Source organism: Chiloscyllium plagiosum, unplaced genomic scaffold (assembly GCF_037043375.1).
Source record: "Chiloscyllium plagiosum isolate Xiang-an unplaced genomic scaffold, Cpla_swu_hap1 HiC_scaffold_4, whole genome shotgun sequence".
In the NCBI taxonomy this organism is placed as follows: Eukaryota; Metazoa; Chordata; class Chondrichthyes; order Orectolobiformes; family Hemiscylliidae; genus Chiloscyllium; species Chiloscyllium plagiosum.
This window is the reverse complement of record NW_028270142.1, coordinates 108,155,367-108,175,640: the sequence shown is the minus strand read 5'-3', so window position 1 is coordinate 108,175,640 and position 20,274 is coordinate 108,155,367. Positions and strand designations below refer to the sequence as shown.

The window sequence follows — 20,274 nt, the reverse complement described above, 5'->3', positions numbered from 1 at the left end:
GACTTTCACCCGCAGGCGTTTGCCTTCGCTGCGCAGCTCGACTTTCTTCCTACGCTGCACCCTGAAACAGCAGGACCTGCCTGTCGCTCACGCTTGAAGCTTTTGATCTTTCGGGACCACTCTCAGGGAGGCGGCGTACGCAAACGGTAATCCGTCTGCTGCAGACCAGCTGAGTGAGTGGGTGCACTTGCAGTTTTAAAAGCAAGTGAAGAATGCGGGCATTGATCCCACTACCTCACGCATGCACTCTGCCATTTGAGCTAATCGCCCGGTCGGTGAACTGGCCATGCTTTGACTTCTTCCGCAGTGGATCCTGAGTAGCCACGCTCCAGGATGTGCAGAAAATCCTCTCATCCGTCGGACGGCTGAGACCAAACATTGCTGATGCCTGTCTCGCTGAAACAACCAACTTGTCGGAGGAGCAGCAGCGGCAGCTGGTGGACCCAGGCGAGGCGGAAGGCCACATGGACGAGGAAAGAAGTGCTGAGGAGATGGCAATTGCTGATTGGAGGTCGAAACGACTTCAACCTTGGCGCAGCCACCACGAGCGTGAGGTGACGTCGGGTGGCCCCGCCTGACTGATAGAAGACTTAATTTGGTTGCAGTGAGCACAAAGTGCTTTCATGCGTTTGTGTTGAAAAAAAGGCACCCTGCTGGCCGTCAGCTGCAGCACGGAGACAGCTGGCTCGTTGCAGAGGGGGAAGGGCGTGTGCTGATGTGTCCTGAAAGCGGTGTCGCGTTTTCAGCTCATCTGTGTTGCTGTGGCCCGCGTGCTGGTGAATGCTCACTCTTTCCAAAAACGCAGCCGAGGCTCCTTCGAGCCGGAATTGAACCAGCGACCTAAGGATGACAGATTTGCGACACACTACAGTCCTCCGCTCTACCAGCTGAGCTATCGAAGGAGAGCCGAGCAGTGGCTCTCCCTTGCTGATACTTTGCCGCACTCCTCCACTAATGTGACGCCGTTGCCTCCCTGAAAATCTGTCACTCTGGGAGATCCTGAGCCAATGGCTGATCTCCACAGCTTCGGCCAGTGCTGGCATGAAGAAATCGTCTTGAGTGCTGATCCGAAACTGCCAGATTCTGCCGGTACAGTACCTGACTCGCAGCTTCATGTACATGTCAGGTTAGGGTTTGGGCCGCAACTTACCGACTGGTTCAAGTTGCCTCCAAACACGTCCAGGACGTGCCCGCTGACCTCAGGCAGCTCACCCACCACCTGTATGATCCTTTCAAGGAGCTGACTTTCACCCGCAGGCGTTTGCCTTCGCTGCGCAGCTCGACTTTCTTCCTACGCTGCACCCTGAAACAGCAGGACCTGCCTGTCGCTCACGCTTGAAGCTTTTGATCTTTCGGGACCACTCTCAGGGAGGCGGCGTACGCAAACGGTAATCCGTCTGCTGCAGACCAGCTGAGTGAGTGGGTGCACTTGCAGTTTTAAAAGCAAGTGAAGAATGCGGGCATTGATCCCACTACCTCACGCATGCACTCTGCCATTTGAGCTAATCGCCCGGTCGGTGAACTGGCCATGCTTTGACTTCTTCCGCAGTGGATCCTGAGTAGCCACGCTCCAGGATGTGCAGAAAATCCTCTCATCCGTCGGACGGCTGAGACCAAACATTGCTGATGCCTGTCTCGCTGAAACAACCAACTTGTCGGAGGAGCAGCAGCGGCAGCTGGTGGACCCAGGCGAGGCGGAAGGCCACATGGACGAGGAAAGAAGTGCTGAGGAGATGGCAATTGCTGATTGGAGGTCGAAACGACTTCAACCTTGGCGCAGCCACCACGAGCGTGAGGTGACGTCGGGTGGCCCCGCCTGACTGATAGAAGACTTAATTTGGTTGCAGTGAGCACAAAGTGCTTTCATGCGTTTGTGTTGAAAAAAAGGCACCCTGCTGGCCGTCAGCTGCAGCACGGAGACAGCTGGCTCGTTGCAGAGGGGGAAGGGCGTGTGCTGATGTGTCCTGAAAGCGGTGTCGCGTTTTCAGCTCATCTGTGTTGCTGTGGCCCGCGTGCTGGTGAATGCTCACTCTTTCCAAAAACGCAGCCGAGGCTCCTTCGAGCCGGAATTGAACCGGCGACCTAAGGATGACAGATTTGCGACACACTACAGTCCTCCGCTCTACCAGCTGAGCTATCGAAGGAGAGCCGAGCAGTGGCTCTCCCTTGCTGATACTTTGCCGCACTCCTCCACTAATGTGACGCCGTTGCCTCCCTGAAAATCTGTCACTCTGGGAGATCCTGAGCCAATGGCTGATCTCCACAGCTTCGGCCAGTGCTGGCATGAAGAAATCGTCTTGAGTGCTGATCCGAAACTGCCAGATTCTGCCGGTACAGTACCTGACTCGCAGCTTCATGTACATGTCAGGTTAGGGTTTGGGCCGCAACTTACCGACTGGTTCAAGTTGCCTCCAAACACGTCCAGGACGTGCCCGCTGACCTCAGGCAGCTCACCCACCACCTGTATGATCCTTTCAAGGAGCTGACTTTCACCCGCAGGCGTTTGCCTTCGCTGCGCAGCTCGACTTTCTTCCTACGCTGCACCCTGAAACAGCAGGACCTGCCTGTCGCTCACGCTTGAAGCTTTTGATCTTTCGGGACCACTCTCAGGGAGGCGGCGTACGCAAACGGTAATCCGTCTGCTGCAGACCAGCTGAGTGAGTGGGTGCACTTGCAGTTTTAAAAGCAAGTGAAGAATGCGGGCATTGATCCCACTACCTCACGTATGCACTCTGCCATTTGAGCTAATCGCCCGGTCGGTGAACTGGCCATGCTTTGACTTCTTCCGCAGTGGATCCTGAGTAGCCACGCTCCAGGATGTGCAGAAAATCCTCTCATCCGTCGGACGGCTGAGACCAAACATTGCTGATGCCTGTCTCGCTGAAACAACCAACTTGTCGGAGGAGCAGCAGCGGCAGCTGGTGGACTCAGGCGAGGCGGAAGGCCACATGGACGAGGAAAGAAGTGCTGAGGAGATGGCAATTGCTGATTGGAGGTCGAAACGACTTCAACCTTGGCGCAGCCACCACGAGCGTGAGGTGACGTCGGGTGGCCCCGCCTGACTGATAGAAGACTTAATTTGGTTGCAGTGAGCACAAAGTGCTTTCATGCGTTTGTGTTGAAAAAAAGGCACCCTGCTGGCCGTCAGCTGCAGCACGGAGACAGCTGGCTCGTTGCAGAGGGGGAAGGGCGTGTGCTGATGTGTCCTGAAAGCGGTGTCGCGTTTTCAGCTCATCTGTGTTGCTGTGGCCCGCGTGCTGGTGAATGCTCACTCTTTCCAAAAACGCAGCCGAGGCTCCTTCGAGCCGGAATTGAACCAGCGACCTAAGGATGACAGATTTGCGACACACTACAGTCCTCCGCTCTACCAGCTGAGCTATCGAAGGAGAGCCGAGCAGTGGCTCTCCCTTGCTGATACTTTGCCGCACTCCTCCACTAATGTGACGCCGTTGCCTCCCTGAAAATCTGTCACTCTGGGAGATCCTGAGCCAATGGCTGATCTCCACAGCTTCGGCCAGTGCTGGCATGAAGAAATCGTCTTGAGTGCTGATCCGAAACTGCCAGATTCTGCCGGTACAGTACCTGACTCGCAGCTTCATGTACATGTCAGGTTAGGGTTTGGGCCGCAACTTACCGACTGGTTCAAGTTGCCTCCAAACACGTCCAGGACGTGCCCGCTGACCTCAGGCAGCTCACCCACCACCTGTATGATCCTTTCAAGGAGCTGACTTTCACCCGCAGGCGTTTGCCTTCGCTGCGCAGCTCGACTTTCTTCCTACGCTGCACCCTGAAACAGCAGGACCTGCCTGTCGCTCACGCTTGAAGCTTTTGATCTTTCGGGACCACTCTCAGGGAGGCGGCGTACGCAAACGGTAATCCGTCTGCTGCAGACCAGCTGAGTGAGTGGGTGCACTTGCAGTTTTAAAAGCAAGTGAAGAATGCGGGCATTGATCCCACTACCTCACGCATGCACTCTGCCATTTGAGCTAATCGCCCGGTCGGTGAACTGGCCATGCTTTGACTTCTTCCGCAGTGGATCCTGAGTAGCCACGCTCCAGGATGTGCAGAAAATCCTCTCATCCGTCGGACGGCTGAGACCAAACATTGCTGATGCCTGTCTCGCTGAAACAACCAACTTGTCGGAGGAGCAGCAGCGGCAGCTGGTGGACCCAGGCGAGGCGGAAGGCCACATGGACGAGGAAAGAAGTGCTGAGGAGATGGCAATTGCTGATTGGAGGTCGAAACGACTTCAACCTTGGCGCAGCCACCACGAGCGTGAGGTGACGTCGGGTGGCCCCGCCTGACTGATAGAAGACTTAATTTGGTTGCAGTGAGCACAAAGTGCTTTCATGCGTTTGTGTTGAAAAAAAGGCACCCTGCTGGCCGTCAGCTGCAGCACGGAGACAGCTGGCTCGTTGCAGAGGGGGAAGGGCGTGTGCTGATGTGTCCTGAAAGCGGTGTCGCGTTTTCAGCTCATCTGTGTTGCTGTGGCCCGCGTGCTGGTGAATGCTCACTCTTTCCAAAAACGCAGCCGAGGCTCCTTCGAGCCGGAATTGAACCGGCGACCTAAGGATGACAGATTTGCGACACACTACAGTCCTCCGCTCTACCAGCTGAGCTATCGAAGGAGAGCCCAGCAGTGGCTCTCCCTTGCTGATACTTTGCCGCACTCCTCCACTAATGTGACGCCGTTGCCTCCCTGAAAATCTGTCACTCTGGGAGATCCTGAGCCAATGGCTGATCTCCACAGCTTCGGCCAGTGCTGGCATGAAGAAATCGTCTTGAGTGCTGATCCGAAACTGCCAGATTCTGCCGGTACAGTACCTGACTCGCAGCTTCATGTACATGTCAGGTTAGGGTTTGGGCCGCAGCTTACCGACTGGTTCAAGTTGCCTCCAAACACGTCCAGGACGTGCCCGCTGACCTCAGGCAGCTCACCCACCACCTGTATGATCCTTTCAAGGAGCTGACTTTCACCCGCAGGCGTTTGCCTTCGCTGCGCAGCTCGACTTTCTTCCTACGCTGCACCCTGAAACAGCAGGACCTGCCTGTCGCTCACGCTTGAAGCTTTTGATCTTTCGGGACCACTCTCAGGGAGGCGGCGTACGCAAACGGTAATCCGTCTGCTGCAGACCAGCTGAGTGAGTGGGTGCACTTGCAGTTTTAAAAGCAAGTGAAGAATGCGGGCATTGATCCCACTACCTCAAGCATGCACTCTGCCATTTGAGCCAATCGCCCGGGCGGTGAGCTGGCCATGCTTTGACTTCTTCCGCAGTGGATCCTGAGTAGCCACGCTCCAGGATGTGCAGAAAATCCTCTCATCCGTCGGACGGCTGAGACCAAACATTGCTGATGCCTGTCTCGCTGAAACAACCAACTTGTCGGAGGAGCAGCAGCAGCGGCAGCTGGTGGACTCAGGCGAGGCGGAAGGCCACATGGACGAGGAAAGAAGTGCTGAGGAGATGGCAATTGCTGATTGGAGGTCGAAACGACTTCAACCTTGGCGCAGCCACCACGAGCGTGAGGTGACGTCGGGTGGCCCCGCCTGACTGATAGAAGACTTAATTTGGTTGCAGTGAGCACAAAGTGCTTTCATGCGTTTGTGTTGAAAAAAAGGCACCCTGCTGGCCGTCAGCTGCAGCACGGAGACAGCTGGCTCGTTGCAGAGGGGGAAGGGCGTGTGCTGATGTGTCCTGAAAGCGGTGTCGCGTTTTCAGCTCATCTGTGTTGCTGTGGCCCGCGTGCTGGTGAATGCTCACTCTTTCCAAAAACGCAGCCGAGGCTCCTTCGAGCCGGAATTGAACCGGCGACCTAAGGATGACAGATTTGCGACACACTACAGTCCTCCGCTCTACCAGCTGAGCTATCGAAGGAGAGCCCAGCAGTGGCTCTCCCTTGCTGATACTTTGCCGCACTCCTCCACTAATGTGACGCCGTTGCCTCCCTGAAAATCTGTCACTCTGGGAGATCCTGAGCCAATGGCTGATCTCCACAGCTTCGGCCAGTGCTGGCATGAAGAAATCGTCTTGAGTGCTGATCCGAAACTGCCAGATTCTGCCGGTACAGTACCTGACTCGCAGCTTCATGTACATGTCAGGTTAGGGTTTGGGCCGCAGCTTACCGACTGGTTCAAGTTGCCTCCAAACACGTCCAGGACGTGCCCGCTGACCTCAGGCAGCTCACCCACCACCTGTATGATCCTTTCAAGGAGCTGACTTTCACCCGCAGGCGTTTGCCTTCGCTGCGCAGCTCGACTTTCTTCCTACGCTGCACCCTGAAACAGCAGGACCTGCCTGTCGCTCACGCTTGAAGCTTTTGATCTTTCGGGACCACTCTCAGGGAGGCGGCGTACGCAAACGGTAATCCGTCTGCTGCAGACCAGCTGAGTGAGTGGGTGCACTTGCAGTTTTAAAAGCAAGTGAAGAATGCGGGCATTGATCCCACTACCTCAAGCATGCACTCTGCCATTTGAGCTAATCGCCCGGGCGGTGAGCTGGCCATGCTTTGACTTCTTCCGCAGTGGATCCTGAGTAGCCACGCTCCAGGATGTGCAGAAAATCCTCTCATCCGTCGGACGGCTGAGACCAAACATTGCTGATGCCTGTCTCGCTGAAACAACCAACTTGTCGGAGGAGCAGCAGCGGCAGCTGGTGGACCCAGGCGAGGCGGAAGGCCACATGGACGAGGAAAGAAGTGCTGAGGAGATGGCAATTGCTGATTGGAGGTCGAAACGACTTCAACCTTGGCGCAGCCACCACGAGCGTGAGGTGACGTCGGGTGGCCCCGCCTGACTGATAGAAGACTTAATTTGGTTGCAGTGAGCACAAAGTGCTTTCATGCGTTTGTGTTGAAAAAAAGGCACCCTGCTGGCCGTCAGCTGCAGCACGGAGACAGCTGGCTCGTTGCAGAGGGGGAAGGGCGTGTGCTGATGTGTCCTGAAAGCGGTGTCGCGTTTTCAGCTCATCTGTGTTGCTGTGGCCCGCGTGCTGGTGAATGCTCACTCTTTCCAAAAACGCAGCCGAGGCTCCTTCGAGCCGGAATTGAACCAGCGACCTAAGGATGACAGATTTGCGACACACTACAGTCCTCCGCTCTACCAGCTGAGCTATCGAAGGAGAGCCGAGCAGTGGCTCTCCCTTGCTGATACTTTGCCGCACTCCTCCACTAATGTGACGCCGTTGCCTCCCTGAAAATCTGTCACTCTGGGAGATCCTGAGCCAATGGCTGATCTCCACAGCTTCGGCCAGTGCTGGCATGAAGAAATCGTCTTGAGTGCTGATCCGAAACTGCCAGATTCTGCCGGTACAGTACCTGACTCGCAGCTTCATGTACACGTCAGGTTAGGGTTTGGGCCGCAACTTACCGACTGGTTCAAGTTGCCTCCAAACACGTCCAGGACGTGCCCGCTGACCTCAGGCAGCTCACCCACCACCTGTATGATCCTTTCAAGGAGCTGACTTTCACCCGCAGGCGTTTGCCTTCGCTGCGCAGCTCGACTTTCTTCCTACGCTGCACCCTGAAACAGCAGGACCTGCCTGTCGCTCACGCTTGAAGCTTTTGATCTTTCGGGACCACTCTCAGGGAGGCGGCGTACGCAAACGGTAATCCGTCTGCTGCAGACCAGCTGAGTGAGTGGGTGCACTTGCAGTTTTAAAAGCAAGTGAAGAATGCGGGCATTGATCCCACTACCTCACGCATGCACTCTGCCATTTGAGCTAATCGCCCGGTCGGTGAACTGGCCATGCTTTGACTTCTTCCGCAGTGGATCCTGAGTAGCCACGCTCCAGGATGTGCAGAAAATCCTCTCATCCGTCGGACGGCTGAGACCAAACATTGCTGATGCCTGTCTCGCTGAAACAACCAACTTGTCGGAGGAGCAGCAGCGGCAGCTGGTGGACCCAGGCGAGGCGGAAGGCCACATGGACGAGGAAAGAAGTGCTGAGGAGATGGCAATTGCTGATTGGAGGTCGAAACGACTTCAACCTTGGCGCAGCCACCACGAGCGTGAGGTGACGTCGGGTGGCCCCGCCTGACTGATAGAAGACTTAATTTGGTTGCAGTGAGCACAAAGTGCTTTCATGCGTTTGTGTTGAAAAAAAGGCACCCTGCTGGCCGTCAGCTGCAGCACGGAGACAGCTGGCTCGTTGCAGAGGGGGAAGGGCGTGTGCTGATGTGTCCTGAAAGCGGTGTCGCGTTTTCAGCTCATCTGTGTTGCTGTGGCCCGCGTGCTGGTGAATGCTCACTCTTTCCAAAAACGCAGCCGAGGCTCCTTCGAGCCGGAATTGAACCGGCGACCTAAGGATGACAGATTTGCGACACACTACAGTCCTCCGCTCTACCAGCTGAGCTATCGAAGGAGAGCCCAGCAGTGGCTCTCCCTTGCTGATACTTTGCCGCACTCCTCCACTAATGTGACGCCGTTGCCTCCCTGAAAATCTGTCACTCTGGGAGATCCTGAGCCAATGGCTGATCTCCACAGCTTCGGCCAGTGCTGGCATGAAGAAATCGTCTTGAGTGCTGATCCGAAACTGCCAGATTCTGCCGGTACAGTACCTGACTCGCAGCTTCATGTACATGTCAGGTTAGGGTTTGGGCCGCAGCTTACCGACTGGTTCAAGTTGCCTCCAAACACGTCCAGGACGTGCCCGCTGACCTCAGGCAGCTCACCCACCACCTGTATGATCCTTTCAAGGAGCTGACTTTCACCCGCAGGCGTTTGCCTTCGCTGCGCAGCTCGACTTTCTTCCTACGCTGCACCCTGAAACAGCAGGACCTGCCTGTCGCTCACGCTTGAAGCTTTTGATCTTTCGGGACCACTCTCAGGGAGGCGGCGTACGCAAACGGTAATCCGTCTGCTGCAGACCAGCTGAGTGAGTGGGTGCACTTGCAGTTTTAAAAGCAAGTGAAGAATGCGGGCATTGATCCCACTACCTCAAGCATGCACTCTGCCATTTGAGCCAATCGCCCGGGCGGTGAGCTGGCCATGCTTTGACTTCTTCCGCAGTGGATCCTGAGTAGCCACGCTCCAGGATGTGCAGAAAATCCTCTCATCCGTCGGACGGCTGAGACCAAACATTGCTGATGCCTGTCTCGCTGAAACAACCAACTTGTCGGAGGAGCAGCAGCAGCGGCAGCTGGTGGACTCAGGCGAGGCGGAAGGCCACATGGACGAGGAAAGAAGTGCTGAGGAGATGGCAATTGCTGATTGGAGGTCGAAACGACTTCAACCTTGGCGCAGCCACCACGAGCGTGAGGTGACGTCGGGTGGCCCCGCCTGACTGATAGAAGACTTAATTTGGTTGCAGTGAGCACAAAGTGCTTTCATGCGTTTGTGTTGAAAAAAAGGCACCCTGCTGGCCGTCAGCTGCAGCACGGAGACAGCTGGCTCGTTGCAGAGGGGGAAGGGCGTGTGCTGATGTGTCCTGAAAGCGGTGTCGCGTTTTCAGCTCATCTGTGTTGCTGTGGCCCGCGTGCTGGTGAATGCTCACTCTTTCCAAAAACGCAGCCGAGGCTCCTTCGAGCCGGAATTGAACCGGCGACCTAAGGATGACAGATTTGCGACACACTACAGTCCTCCGCTCTACCAGCTGAGCTATCGAAGGAGAGCCCAGCAGTGGCTCTCCCTTGCTGATACTTTGCCGCACTCCTCCACTAATGTGACGCCGTTGCCTCCCTGAAAATCTGTCACTCTGGGAGATCCTGAGCCAATGGCTGATCTCCACAGCTTCGGCCAGTGCTGGCATGAAGAAATCGTCTTGAGTGCTGATCCGAAACTGCCAGATTCTGCCGGTACAGTACCTGACTCGCAGCTTCATGTACATGTCAGGTTAGGGTTTGGGCCGCAGCTTACCGACTGGTTCAAGTTGCCTCCAAACACGTCCAGGACGTGCCCGCTGACCTCAGGCAGCTCACCCACCACCTGTATGATCCTTTCAAGGAGCTGACTTTCACCCGCAGGCGTTTGCCTTCGCTGCGCAGCTCGACTTTCTTCCTACGCTGCACCCTGAAACAGCAGGACCTGCCTGTCGCTCACGCTTGAAGCTTTTGATCTTTCGGGACCACTCTCAGGGAGGCGGCGTACGCAAACGGTAATCCGTCTGCTGCAGACCAGCTGAGTGAGTGGGTGCACTTGCAGTTTTAAAAGCAAGTGAAGAATGCGGGCATTGATCCCACTACCTCACGCATGCACTCTGCCATTTGAGCTAATCGCCCGGTCGGTGAACTGGCCATGCTTTGACTTCTTCCGCAGTGGATCCTGAGTAGCCACGCTCCAGGATGTGCAGAAAATCCTCTCATCCGTCGGACGGCTGAGACCAAACATTGCTGATGCCTGTCTCGCTGAAACAACCAACTTGTCGGAGGAGCAGCAGCGGCAGCTGGTGGACTCAGGCGAGGCGGAAGGCCACATGGACGAGGAAAGAAGTGCTGAGGAGATGGCAATTGCTGATTGGAGGTCGAAACGACTTCAACCTTGGCGCAGCCACCACGAGCGTGAGGTGACGTCGGGTGGCCCCGCCTGACTGATAGAAGACTTAATTTGGTTGCAGTGAGCACAAAGTGCTTTCATGCGTTTGTGTTGAAAAAAAGGCACCCTGCTGGCCGTCAGCTGCAGCACGGAGACAGCTGGCTCGTTGCAGAGGGGGAAGGGCGTGTGCTGATGTGTCCTGAAAGCGGTGTCGCGTTTTCAGCTCATCTGTGTTGCTGTGGCCCGCGTGCTGGTGAATGCTCACTCTTTCCAAAAACGCAGCCGAGGCTCCTTCGAGCCGGAATTGAACCAGCGACCTAAGGATGACAGATTTGCGACACACTACAGTCTTCCGCTCTACCAGCTGAGCTATCGAAGGAGAGCCGAGCAGTGGCTCTCCCTTGCTGATACTTTGCCGCACTCCTCCACTAATGTGACGCCGTTGCCTCCCTGAAAATCTGTCACTCTGGGAGATCCTGAGCCAATGGCTGATCTCCACAGCTTCGGCCAGTGCTGGCATGAAGAAATCGTCTTGAGTGCTGATCCGAAACTGCCAGATTCTGCCGGTACAGTACCTGACTCGCAGCTTCATGTACATGTCAGGTTAGGGTTTGGGCCGCAACTTACCGACTGGTTCAAGTTGCCTCCAAACACGTCCAGGACGTGCCCGCTGACCTCAGGCAGCTCACCCACCACCTGTATGATCCTTTCAAGGAGCTGACTTTCACCCGCAGGCGTTTGCCTTCGCTGCGCAGCTCGACTTTCTTCCTACGCTGCACCCTGAAACAGCAGGACCTGCCTGTCGCTCACGCTTGAAGCTTTTGATCTTTCGGGACCACTCTCAGGGAGGCGGCGTACGCAAACGGTAATCCGTCTGCTGCAGACCAGCTGAGTGAGTGGGTGCACTTGCAGTTTTAAAAGCAAGTGAAGAATGCGGGCATTGATCCCACTACCTCACGCATGCACTCTGCCATTTGAGCTAATCGCCCGGTCGGTGAACTGGCCATGCTTTGACTTCTTCCGCAGTGGATCCTGAGTAGCCACGCTCCAGGATGTGCAGAAAATCCTCTCATCCGTCGGACGGCTGAGACCAAACATTGCTGATGCCTGTCTCGCTGAAACAACCAACTTGTCGGAGGAGCAGCAGCGGCAGCTGGTGGACCCAGGCGAGGCGGAAGGCCACATGGACGAGGAAAGAAGTGCTGAGGAGATGGCAATTGCTGATTGGAGGTCGAAACGACTTCAACCTTGGCGCAGCCACCACGAGCGTGAGGTGACGTCGGGTGGCCCCGCCTGACTGATAGAAGACTTAATTTGGTTGCAGTGAGCACAAAGTGCTTTCATGCGTTTGTGTTGAAAAAAAGGCACCCTGCTGGCCGTCAGCTGCAGCACGGAGACAGCTGGCTCGTTGCAGAGGGGGAAGGGCGTGTGCTGATGTGTCCTGAAAGCGGTGTCGCGTTTTCAGCTCATCTGTGTTGCTGTGGCCCGCGTGCTGGTGAATGCTCACTCTTTCCAAAAACGCAGCCGAGGCTCCTTCGAGCCGGAATTGAACCGGCGACCTAAGGATGACAGATTTGCGACACACTACAGTCCTCCGCTCTACCAGCTGAGCTATCGAAGGAGAGCCCAGCAGTGGCTCTCCCTTGCTGATACTTTGCCGCACTCCTCCACTAATGTGACGCCGTTGCCTCCCTGAAAATCTGTCACTCTGGGAGATCCTGAGCCAATGGCTGATCTCCACAGCTTCGGCCAGTGCTGGCATGAAGAAATCGTCTTGAGTGCTGATCCGAAACTGCCAGATTCTGCCGGTACAGTACCTGACTCGCAGCTTCATGTACATGTCAGGTTAGGGTTTGGGCCGCAGCTTACCGACTGGTTCAAGTTGCCTCCAAACACGTCCAGGACGTGCCCGCTGACCTCAGGCAGCTCACCCACCACCTGTATGATCCTTTCAAGGAGCTGACTTTCACCCGCAGGCGTTTGCCTTCGCTGCGCAGCTCGACTTTCTTCCTACGCTGCACCCTGAAACAGCAGGACCTGCCTGTCGCTCACGCTTGAAGCTTTTGATCTTTCGGGACCACTCTCAGGGAGGCGGCGTACGCAAACGGTAATCCGTCTGCTGCAGACCAGCTGAGTGAGTGGGTGCACTTGCAGTTTTAAAAGCAAGTGAAGAATGCGGGCATTGATCCCACTACCTCAAGCATGCACTCTGCCATTTGAGCCAATCGCCCGGGCGGTGAGCTGGCCATGCTTTGACTTCTTCCGCAGTGGATCCTGAGTAGCCACGCTCCAGGATGTGCAGAAAATCCTCTCATCCGTCGGACGGCTGAGACCAAACATTGCTGATGCCTGTCTCGCTGAAACAACCAACTTGTCGGAGGAGCAGCAGCAGCGGCAGCTGGTGGACTCAGGCGAGGCGGAAGGCCACATGGACGAGGAAAGAAGTGCTGAGGAGATGGCAATTGCTGATTGGAGGTCGAAACGACTTCAACCTTGGCGCAGCCACCACGAGCGTGAGGTGACGTCGGGTGGCCCCGCCTGACTGATAGAAGACTTAATTTGGTTGCAGTGAGCACAAAGTGCTTTCATGCGTTTGTGTTGAAAAAAAGGCACCCTGCTGGCCGTCAGCTGCAGCACGGAGACAGCTGGCTCGTTGCAGAGGGGGAAGGGCGTGTGCTGATGTGTCCTGAAAGCGGTGTCGCGTTTTCAGCTCATCTGTGTTGCTGTGGCCCGCGTGCTGGTGAATGCTCACTCTTTCCAAAAACGCAGCCGAGGCTCCTTCGAGCCGGAATTGAACCGGCGACCTAAGGATGACAGATTTGCGACACACTACAGTCCTCCGCTCTACCAGCTGAGCTATCGAAGGAGAGCCCAGCAGTGGCTCTCCCTTGCTGATACTTTGCCGCACTCCTCCACTAATGTGACGCCGTTGCCTCCCTGAAAATCTGTCACTCTGGGAGATCCTGAGCCAATGGCTGATCTCCACAGCTTCGGCCAGTGCTGGCATGAAGAAATCGTCTTGAGTGCTGATCCGAAACTGCCAGATTCTGCCGGTACAGTACCTGACTCGCAGCTTCATGTACATGTCAGGTTAGGGTTTGGGCCGCAGCTTACCGACTGGTTCAAGTTGCCTCCAAACACGTCCAGGACGTGCCCGCTGACCTCAGGCAGCTCACCCACCACCTGTATGATCCTTTCAAGGAGCTGACTTTCACCCGCAGGCGTTTGCCTTCGCTGCGCAGCTCGACTTTCTTCCTACGCTGCACCCTGAAACAGCAGGACCTGCCTGTCGCTCACGCTTGAAGCTTTTGATCTTTCGGGACCACTCTCAGGGAGGCGGCGTACGCAAACGGTAATCCGTCTGCTGCAGACCAGCTGAGTGAGTGGGTGCACTTGCAGTTTTAAAAGCAAGTGAAGAATGCGGGCATTGATCCCACTACCTCAAGCATGCACTCTGCCATTTGAGCTAATCGCCCGGGCGGTGAGCTGGCCATGCTTTGACTTCTTCCGCAGTGGATCCTGAGTAGCCACGCTCCAGGATGTGCAGAAAATCCTCTCATCCGTCGGACGGCTGAGACCAAACATTGCTGATGCCTGTCTCGCTGAAACAACCAACTTGTCGGAGGAGCAGCAGCGGCAGCTGGTGGACCCAGGCGAGGCGGAAGGCCACATGGACGAGGAAAGAAGTGCTGAGGAGATGGCAATTGCTGATTGGAGGTCGAAACGACTTCAACCTTGGCGCAGCCACCACGAGCGTGAGGTGACGTCGGGTGGCCCCGCCTGACTGATAGAAGACTTAATTTGGTTGCAGTGAGCACAAAGTGCTTTCATGCGTTTGTGTTGAAAAAAAGGCACCCTGCTGGCCGTCAGCTGCAGCACGGAGACAGCTGGCTCGTTGCAGAGGGGGAAGGGCGTGTGCTGATGTGTCCTGAAAGCGGTGTCGCGTTTTCAGCTCATCTGTGTTGCTGTGGCCCGCGTGCTGGTGAATGCTCACTCTTTCCAAAAACGCAGCCGAGGCTCCTTCGAGCCGGAATTGAACCGGCGACCTAAGGATGACAGATTTGCGACACACTACAGTCCTCCGCTCTACCAGCTGAGCTATCGAAGGAGAGCCCAGCAGTGGCTCTCCCTTGCTGATACTTTGCCGCACTCCTCCACTAATGTGACGCCGTTGCCTCCCTGAAAATCTGTCACTCTGGGAGATCCTGAGCCAATGGCTGATCTCCACAGCTTCGGCCAGTGCTGGCATGAAGAAATCGTCTTGAGTGCTGATCCGAAACTGCCAGATTCTGCCGGTACAGTACCTGACTCGCAGCTTCATGTACATGTCAGGTTAGGGTTTGGGCCGCAGCTTACCGACTGGTTCAAGTTGCCTCCAAACACGTCCAGGACGTGCCCGCTGACCTCAGGCAGCTCACCCACCACCTGTATGATCCTTTCAAGGAGCTGACTTTCACCCGCAGGCGTTTGCCTTCGCTGCGCAGCTCGACTTTCTTCCTACGCTGCACCCTGAAACAGCAGGACCTGCCTGTCGCTCACGCTTGAAGCTTTTGATCTTTCGGGACCACTCTCAGGGAGGCGGCGTACGCAAACGGTAATCCGTCTGCTGCAGACCAGCTGAGTGAGTGGGTGCACTTGCAGTTTTAAAAGCAAGTGAAGAATGCGGGCATTGATCCCACTACCTCACGCATGCACTCTGCCATTTGAGCTAATCGCCCGGTCGGTGAACTGGCCATGCTTTGACTTCTTCCGCAGTGGATCCTGAGTAGCCACGCTCCAGGATGTGCAGAAAATCCTCTCATCCGTCGGACGGCTGAGACCAAACATTGCTGATGCCTGTCTCGCTGAAACAACCAACTTGTCGGAGGAGCAGCAGCGGCAGCTGGTGGACCCAGGCGAGGCGGAAGGCCACATGGACGAGGAAAGAAGTGCTGAGGAGATGGCAATTGCTGATTGGAGGTCGAAACGACTTCAACCTTGGCGCAGCCACCACGAGCGTGAGGTGACGTCGGGTGGCCCCGCCTGACTGATAGAAGACTTAATTTGGTTGCAGTGAGCACAAAGTGCTTTCATGCGTTTGTGTTGAAAAAAAGGCACCCTGCTGGCCGTCAGCTGCAGCACGGAGACAGCTGGCTCGTTGCAGAGGGGGAAGGGCGTGTGCTGATGTGTCCTGAAAGCGGTGTCGCGTTTTCAGCTCATCTGTGTTGCTGTGGCCCGCGTGCTGGTGAATGCTCACTCTTTCCAAAAACGCAGCCGAGGCTCCTTCGAGCCGGAATTGAACCGGCGACCTAAGGATGACAGATTTGCGACACACTACAGTCCTCCGCTCTACCAGCTGAGCTATCGAAGGAGAGCCCAGCAGTGGCTCTCCCTTGCTGATACTTTGCCGCACTCCTCCACTAATGTGACGCCGTTGCCTCCCTGAAAATCTGTCACTCTGGGAGATCCTGAGCCAATGGCTGATCTCCACAGCTTCGGCCAGTGCTGGCATGAAGAAATCGTCTTGAGTGCTGATCCGAAACTGCCAGATTCTGCCGGTACAGTACCTGACTCGCAGCTTCATGTACATGTCAGGTTAGGGTTTGGGCCGCAGCTTACCGACTGGTTCAAGTTGCCTCCAAACACGTCCAGGACGTGCCCGCTGACCTCAGGCAGCTCACCCACCACCTGTATGATCCTTTCAAGGAGCTGACTTTCACCCGCAGGCGTTTGCCTTCGCTGCGCAGCTCGACTTTCTTCCTACGCTGCACCCTGAAACAGCAGGACCTGCCTGTCGCTCACGCTTGAAGCTTTTGATCTTTCGGGACCACTCTCAGGGAGGCGGCGTACGCAAACGGTAATCCGTCTGCTGCAGACCAGCTGAGTGAGTGGGTGCACTTGCAGTTTTAAAAGCAAGTGAAGAATGCGGGCATTGATCCCACTACCTCAAGCATGCACTCTGCCATTTGAGCTAATCGCCCGGGCGGTGAGCTGGCCATGCTTTGACTTCTTCCGCAGTGGATCCTGAGTAGCCACGCTCCAGGATGTGCAGAAAATCCTCTCATCCGTCGGACGGCTGAGACCAAACATTGCTGATGCCTGTCTCGCTGAAACAACCAACTTGTCGGAGGAGCAGCAGCGGCAGCTGGTGGACCCAGGCGAGGCGGAAGGCCACATGGACGAGGAAAGAAGTGCTGAGGAGATGGCAATTGCTGATTGGAGGTCGAAACGACTTCAACCTTGGCGCAGCCACCACGAGCGTGAGGTGACGTCGGGTGGCCCCGCCTGACTGATAGAAGACTTAATTTGGTTGCAGTGAGCACAAAGTGCTTTCATGCGTTTGTGTTGAAAAAAAGGCACCCTGCTGGCCGTCAGCTGCAGCACGGAGACAGCTGGCTCGTTGCAGAGGGGGAAGGGCGTGTGCTGATGTGTCCTGAAAGCGGTGTCGCGTTTTCAGCTCATCTGTGTTGCTGTGGCCCGCGTGCTGGTGAATGCTCACTCTTTCCAAAAACGCAGCCGAGGCTCCTTCGAGCCGGAATTGAACCGGCGACCTAAGGATGACAGATTTGCGACACACTACAGTCCTCCGCTCTACCAGCTGAGCTATCGAAGGAGAGCCCAGCAGTGGCTCTCCCTTGCTGATACTTTGCCGCACTCCTCCACTAATGTGACGCCGTTGCCTCCCTGAAAATCTGTCACTCTGGGAGATCCTGAGCCAATGGCTGATCTCCACAGCTTCGGCCAGTGCTGGCATGAAGAAATCGTCTTGAGTGCTGATCCGAAACTGCCAGATTCTGCCGGTACAGTACCTGACTCGCAGCTTCATGTACATGTCAGGTTAGGGTTTGGGCCGCAGCTTACCGACTGGTTCAAGTTGCCTCCAAACACGTCCAGGACGTGCCCGCTGACCTCAGGCAGCTCACCCACCACCTGTATGATCCTTTCAAGGAGCTGACTTTCACCCGCAGGCGTTTGCCTTCGCTGCGCAGCTCGACTTTCTTCCTACGCTGCACCCTGAAACAGCAGGACCTGCCTGTCGCTCACGCTTGAAGCTTTTGATCTTTCGGGACCACTCTCAGGGAGGCGGCGTACGCAAACGGTAATCCGTCTGCTGCAGACCAGCTGAGTGAGTGGGTGCACTTGCAGTTTTAAAAGCAAGTGAAGAATGCGGGCATTGATCCCACTACCTCACGCATGCACTCTGCCATTTGAGCTAATCGCCCGGTCGGTGAACTGGCCATGCTTTGACTTCTTCCGCAGTGGATCCTGAGTAGCCACGCTCCAGGATGTGCAGAAAATCCTCTCATCCGTCGGACGGCTGAGACCAAACATTGCTGATGCCTGTCTCGCTGAAACAACCAACTTGTCGGAGGAGCAGCAGCGGCAGCTGGTGGACCCAGGCGAGGCGGAAGGCCACATGGACGAGGAAAGAAGTGCTGAGGAGATGGCAATTGCTGATTGGAGGTCGAAACGACTTCAACCTTGGCGCAGCCACCACGAGCGTGAGGTGACGTCGGGTGGCCCCGCCTGACTGATAGAAGACTTAATTTGGTTGCAGTGAGCACAAAGTGCTTTCATGCGTTTGTGTTGAAAAAAAGGCACCCTGCTGGCCGTCAGCTGCAGCACGGAGACAGCTGGCTCGTTGCAGAGGGGGAAGGGCGTGTGCTGATGTGTCCTGAAAGCGGTGTCGCGTTTTCAGCTCATCTGTGTTGCTGTGGCCCGCGTGCTGGTGAATGCTCACTCTTTCCAAAAACGCAGCCGAGGCTCCTTCGAGCCGGAATTGAACCGGCGACCTAAGGATGACAGATTTGCGACACACTACAGTCCTCCGCTCTACCAGCTGAGCTATCGAAGGAGAGCCCAGCAGTGGCTCTCCCTTGCTGATACTTTGCCGCACTCCTCCACTAATGTGACGCCGTTGCCTCCCTGAAAATCTGTCACTCTGGGAGATCCTGAGCCAATGGCTGATCTCCACAGCTTCGGCCAGTGCTGGCATGAAGAAATCGTCTTGAGTGCTGATCCGAAACTGCCAGATTCTGCCGGTACAGTACCTGACTCGCAGCTTCATGTACATGTCAGGTTAGGGTTTGGGCCGCAGCTTACCGACTGGTTCAAGTTGCCTCCAAACACGTCCAGGACGTGCCCGCTGACCTCAGGCAGCTCACCCACCACCTGTATGATCCTTTCAAGGAGCTGACTTTCACCCGCAGGCGTTTGCCTTCGCTGCGCAGCTCGACTTTCTTCCTACGCTGCACCCTGAAACAGCAGGACCTGCCTGTCGCTCACGCTTGAAGCTTTTGATCTTTCGGGACCACTCTCAGGGAGGCGGCGTACGCAAACGGTAATCCGTCTGCTGCAGACCAGCTGAGTGAGTGGGTGCACTTGCAGTTTTAAAAGCAAGTGAAGAATGCGGGCATTGATCCCACTACCTCAAGCATGCACTCTGCCATTTGAGCTAATCGCCCGGGCGGTGAGCTGGCCATGCTTTGACTTCTTCCGCAGTGGATCCTGAGTAGCCACGCTCCAGGATGTGCAGAAAATCCTCTCATCCGTCGGACGGCTGAGACCAAACATTGCTGATGCCTGTCTCGCTGAAACAACCAACTTGTCGGAGGAGCAGCAGCGGCAGCTGGTGGACCCAGGCGAGGCGGAAGGCCACATGGACGAGGAAAGAAGTGCTGAGGAGATGGCAATTGCTGATTGGAGGTCGAAACGACTTCAACCTTGGCGCAGCCACCACGAGCGTGAGGTGACGTCGGGTGGCCCCGCCTGACTGATAGAAGACTTAATTTGGTTGCAGTGAGCACAAAGTGCTTTCATGCGTTTGTGTTGAAAAAAAGGCACCCTGCTGGCCGTCAGCTGCAGCACGGAGACAGCTGGCTCGTTGCAGAGGGGGAAGGGCGTGTGCTGATGTGTCCTGAAAGCGGTGTCGCGTTTTCAGCTCATCTGTGTTGCTGTGGCCCGCGTGCTGGTGAATGCTCACTCTTTCCAAAAACGCAGCCGAGGCTCCTTCGAGCCGGAATTGAACCGGCGACCTAAGGATGACAGATTTGCGACACACTACAGTCCTCCGCTCTACCAGCTGAGCTATCGAAGGAGAGCCCAGCAGTGGCTCTCCCTTGCTGATACTTTGCCGCACTCCTCCACTAATGTGACGCCGTTGCCTCCCTGAAAATCTGTCACTCTGGGAGATCCTGAGCCAATGGCTGATCTCCACAGCTTCGGCCAGTGCTGGCATGAAGAAATCGTCTTGAGTGCTGATCCGAAACTGCCAGATTCTGCCGGTACAGTACCTGACTCGCAGCTTCATGTACATGTCAGGTTAGGGTTTGGGCCGCAGCTTACCGACTGGTTCAAGTTGCCTCCAAACACGTCCAGGACGTGCCCGCTGACCTCAGGCAGCTCACCCACCACCTGTATGATCCTTTCAAGGAGCTGACTTTCACCCGCAGGCGTTTGCCTTCGCTGCGCAGCTCGACTTTCTTCCTACGCTGCACCCTGAAACAGCAGGACCTGCCTGTCGCTCACGCTTGAAGCTTTTGATCTTTCGGGACCACTCTCAGGGAGGCGGCGTACGCAAACGGTAATCCGTCTGCTGCAGACCAGCTGAGTGAGTGGGTGCACTTGCAGTTTTAAAAGCAAGTGAAGAATGCGGGCATTGATCCCACTACCTCACGCATGCACTCTGCCATTTGAGCTAATCGCCCGGTCGGTGAACTGGCCATGCTTTGACTTCTTCCGCAGTGGATCCTGAGTAGCCACGCTCCAGGATGTGCAGAAAATCCTCTCATCCGTCGGACGGCTGAGACCAAACATTGCTGATGCCTGTC

At 55.9% G+C, this 20,274-nt stretch overlaps 12 non-coding genes across 12 annotated transcripts; all 12 read right to left on the bottom strand.

Moving 5' to 3' along the window:
* Positions 1-2,054: 2,054 nt before the first annotated feature.
* trnay-gua (transfer RNA tyrosine (anticodon GUA)) lies at positions 2,055-2,144 on the bottom strand. Its single transcript is given in 2 exon segments — positions 2,055-2,090; positions 2,108-2,144. It is a non-coding gene; the product is annotated as a tRNA-Tyr (tRNA).
* Positions 2,145-4,538: 2,394 nt separating this feature from the next.
* trnay-gua (transfer RNA tyrosine (anticodon GUA)) lies at positions 4,539-4,628 on the bottom strand. The gene is given in 2 exon segments: positions 4,539-4,574; positions 4,592-4,628. It is a non-coding gene; the product is annotated as a tRNA-Tyr (tRNA).
* Positions 4,629-5,783: 1,155 nt separating this feature from the next.
* On the bottom strand, positions 5,784-5,873 carry trnay-gua (transfer RNA tyrosine (anticodon GUA)). The gene is given in 2 exon segments: positions 5,784-5,819; positions 5,837-5,873. It is a non-coding gene; the product is annotated as a tRNA-Tyr (tRNA).
* A 2,394-nt stretch (positions 5,874-8,267) lies between these two features.
* trnay-gua (transfer RNA tyrosine (anticodon GUA)) lies at positions 8,268-8,357 on the bottom strand. The gene is given in 2 exon segments: positions 8,268-8,303; positions 8,321-8,357. It is a non-coding gene; the product is annotated as a tRNA-Tyr (tRNA).
* A 1,155-nt stretch (positions 8,358-9,512) lies between these two features.
* trnay-gua (transfer RNA tyrosine (anticodon GUA)) lies at positions 9,513-9,602 on the bottom strand. The gene is given in 2 exon segments: positions 9,513-9,548; positions 9,566-9,602. It is a non-coding gene; the product is annotated as a tRNA-Tyr (tRNA).
* Positions 9,603-11,996: 2,394 nt separating this feature from the next.
* trnay-gua (transfer RNA tyrosine (anticodon GUA)) lies at positions 11,997-12,086 on the bottom strand. Its single transcript is given in 2 exon segments — positions 11,997-12,032; positions 12,050-12,086. It is a non-coding gene; the product is annotated as a tRNA-Tyr (tRNA).
* Positions 12,087-13,241: 1,155 nt separating this feature from the next.
* trnay-gua (transfer RNA tyrosine (anticodon GUA)) lies at positions 13,242-13,331 on the bottom strand. The gene is given in 2 exon segments: positions 13,242-13,277; positions 13,295-13,331. It is a non-coding gene; the product is annotated as a tRNA-Tyr (tRNA).
* A 1,152-nt stretch (positions 13,332-14,483) lies between these two features.
* trnay-gua (transfer RNA tyrosine (anticodon GUA)) lies at positions 14,484-14,573 on the bottom strand. Its single transcript is given in 2 exon segments — positions 14,484-14,519; positions 14,537-14,573. It is a non-coding gene; the product is annotated as a tRNA-Tyr (tRNA).
* A 1,152-nt stretch (positions 14,574-15,725) lies between these two features.
* trnay-gua (transfer RNA tyrosine (anticodon GUA)) lies at positions 15,726-15,815 on the bottom strand. The gene is given in 2 exon segments: positions 15,726-15,761; positions 15,779-15,815. It is a non-coding gene; the product is annotated as a tRNA-Tyr (tRNA).
* Positions 15,816-16,967: 1,152 nt separating this feature from the next.
* Positions 16,968-17,057, bottom strand: trnay-gua (transfer RNA tyrosine (anticodon GUA)). The gene is given in 2 exon segments: positions 16,968-17,003; positions 17,021-17,057. It is a non-coding gene; the product is annotated as a tRNA-Tyr (tRNA).
* Positions 17,058-18,209: 1,152 nt separating this feature from the next.
* Positions 18,210-18,299, bottom strand: trnay-gua (transfer RNA tyrosine (anticodon GUA)). The gene is given in 2 exon segments: positions 18,210-18,245; positions 18,263-18,299. It is a non-coding gene; the product is annotated as a tRNA-Tyr (tRNA).
* Positions 18,300-19,451: 1,152 nt separating this feature from the next.
* On the bottom strand, positions 19,452-19,541 carry trnay-gua (transfer RNA tyrosine (anticodon GUA)). Its single transcript is given in 2 exon segments — positions 19,452-19,487; positions 19,505-19,541. It is a non-coding gene; the product is annotated as a tRNA-Tyr (tRNA).
* Positions 19,542-20,274: the final 733 nt, after the last annotated feature.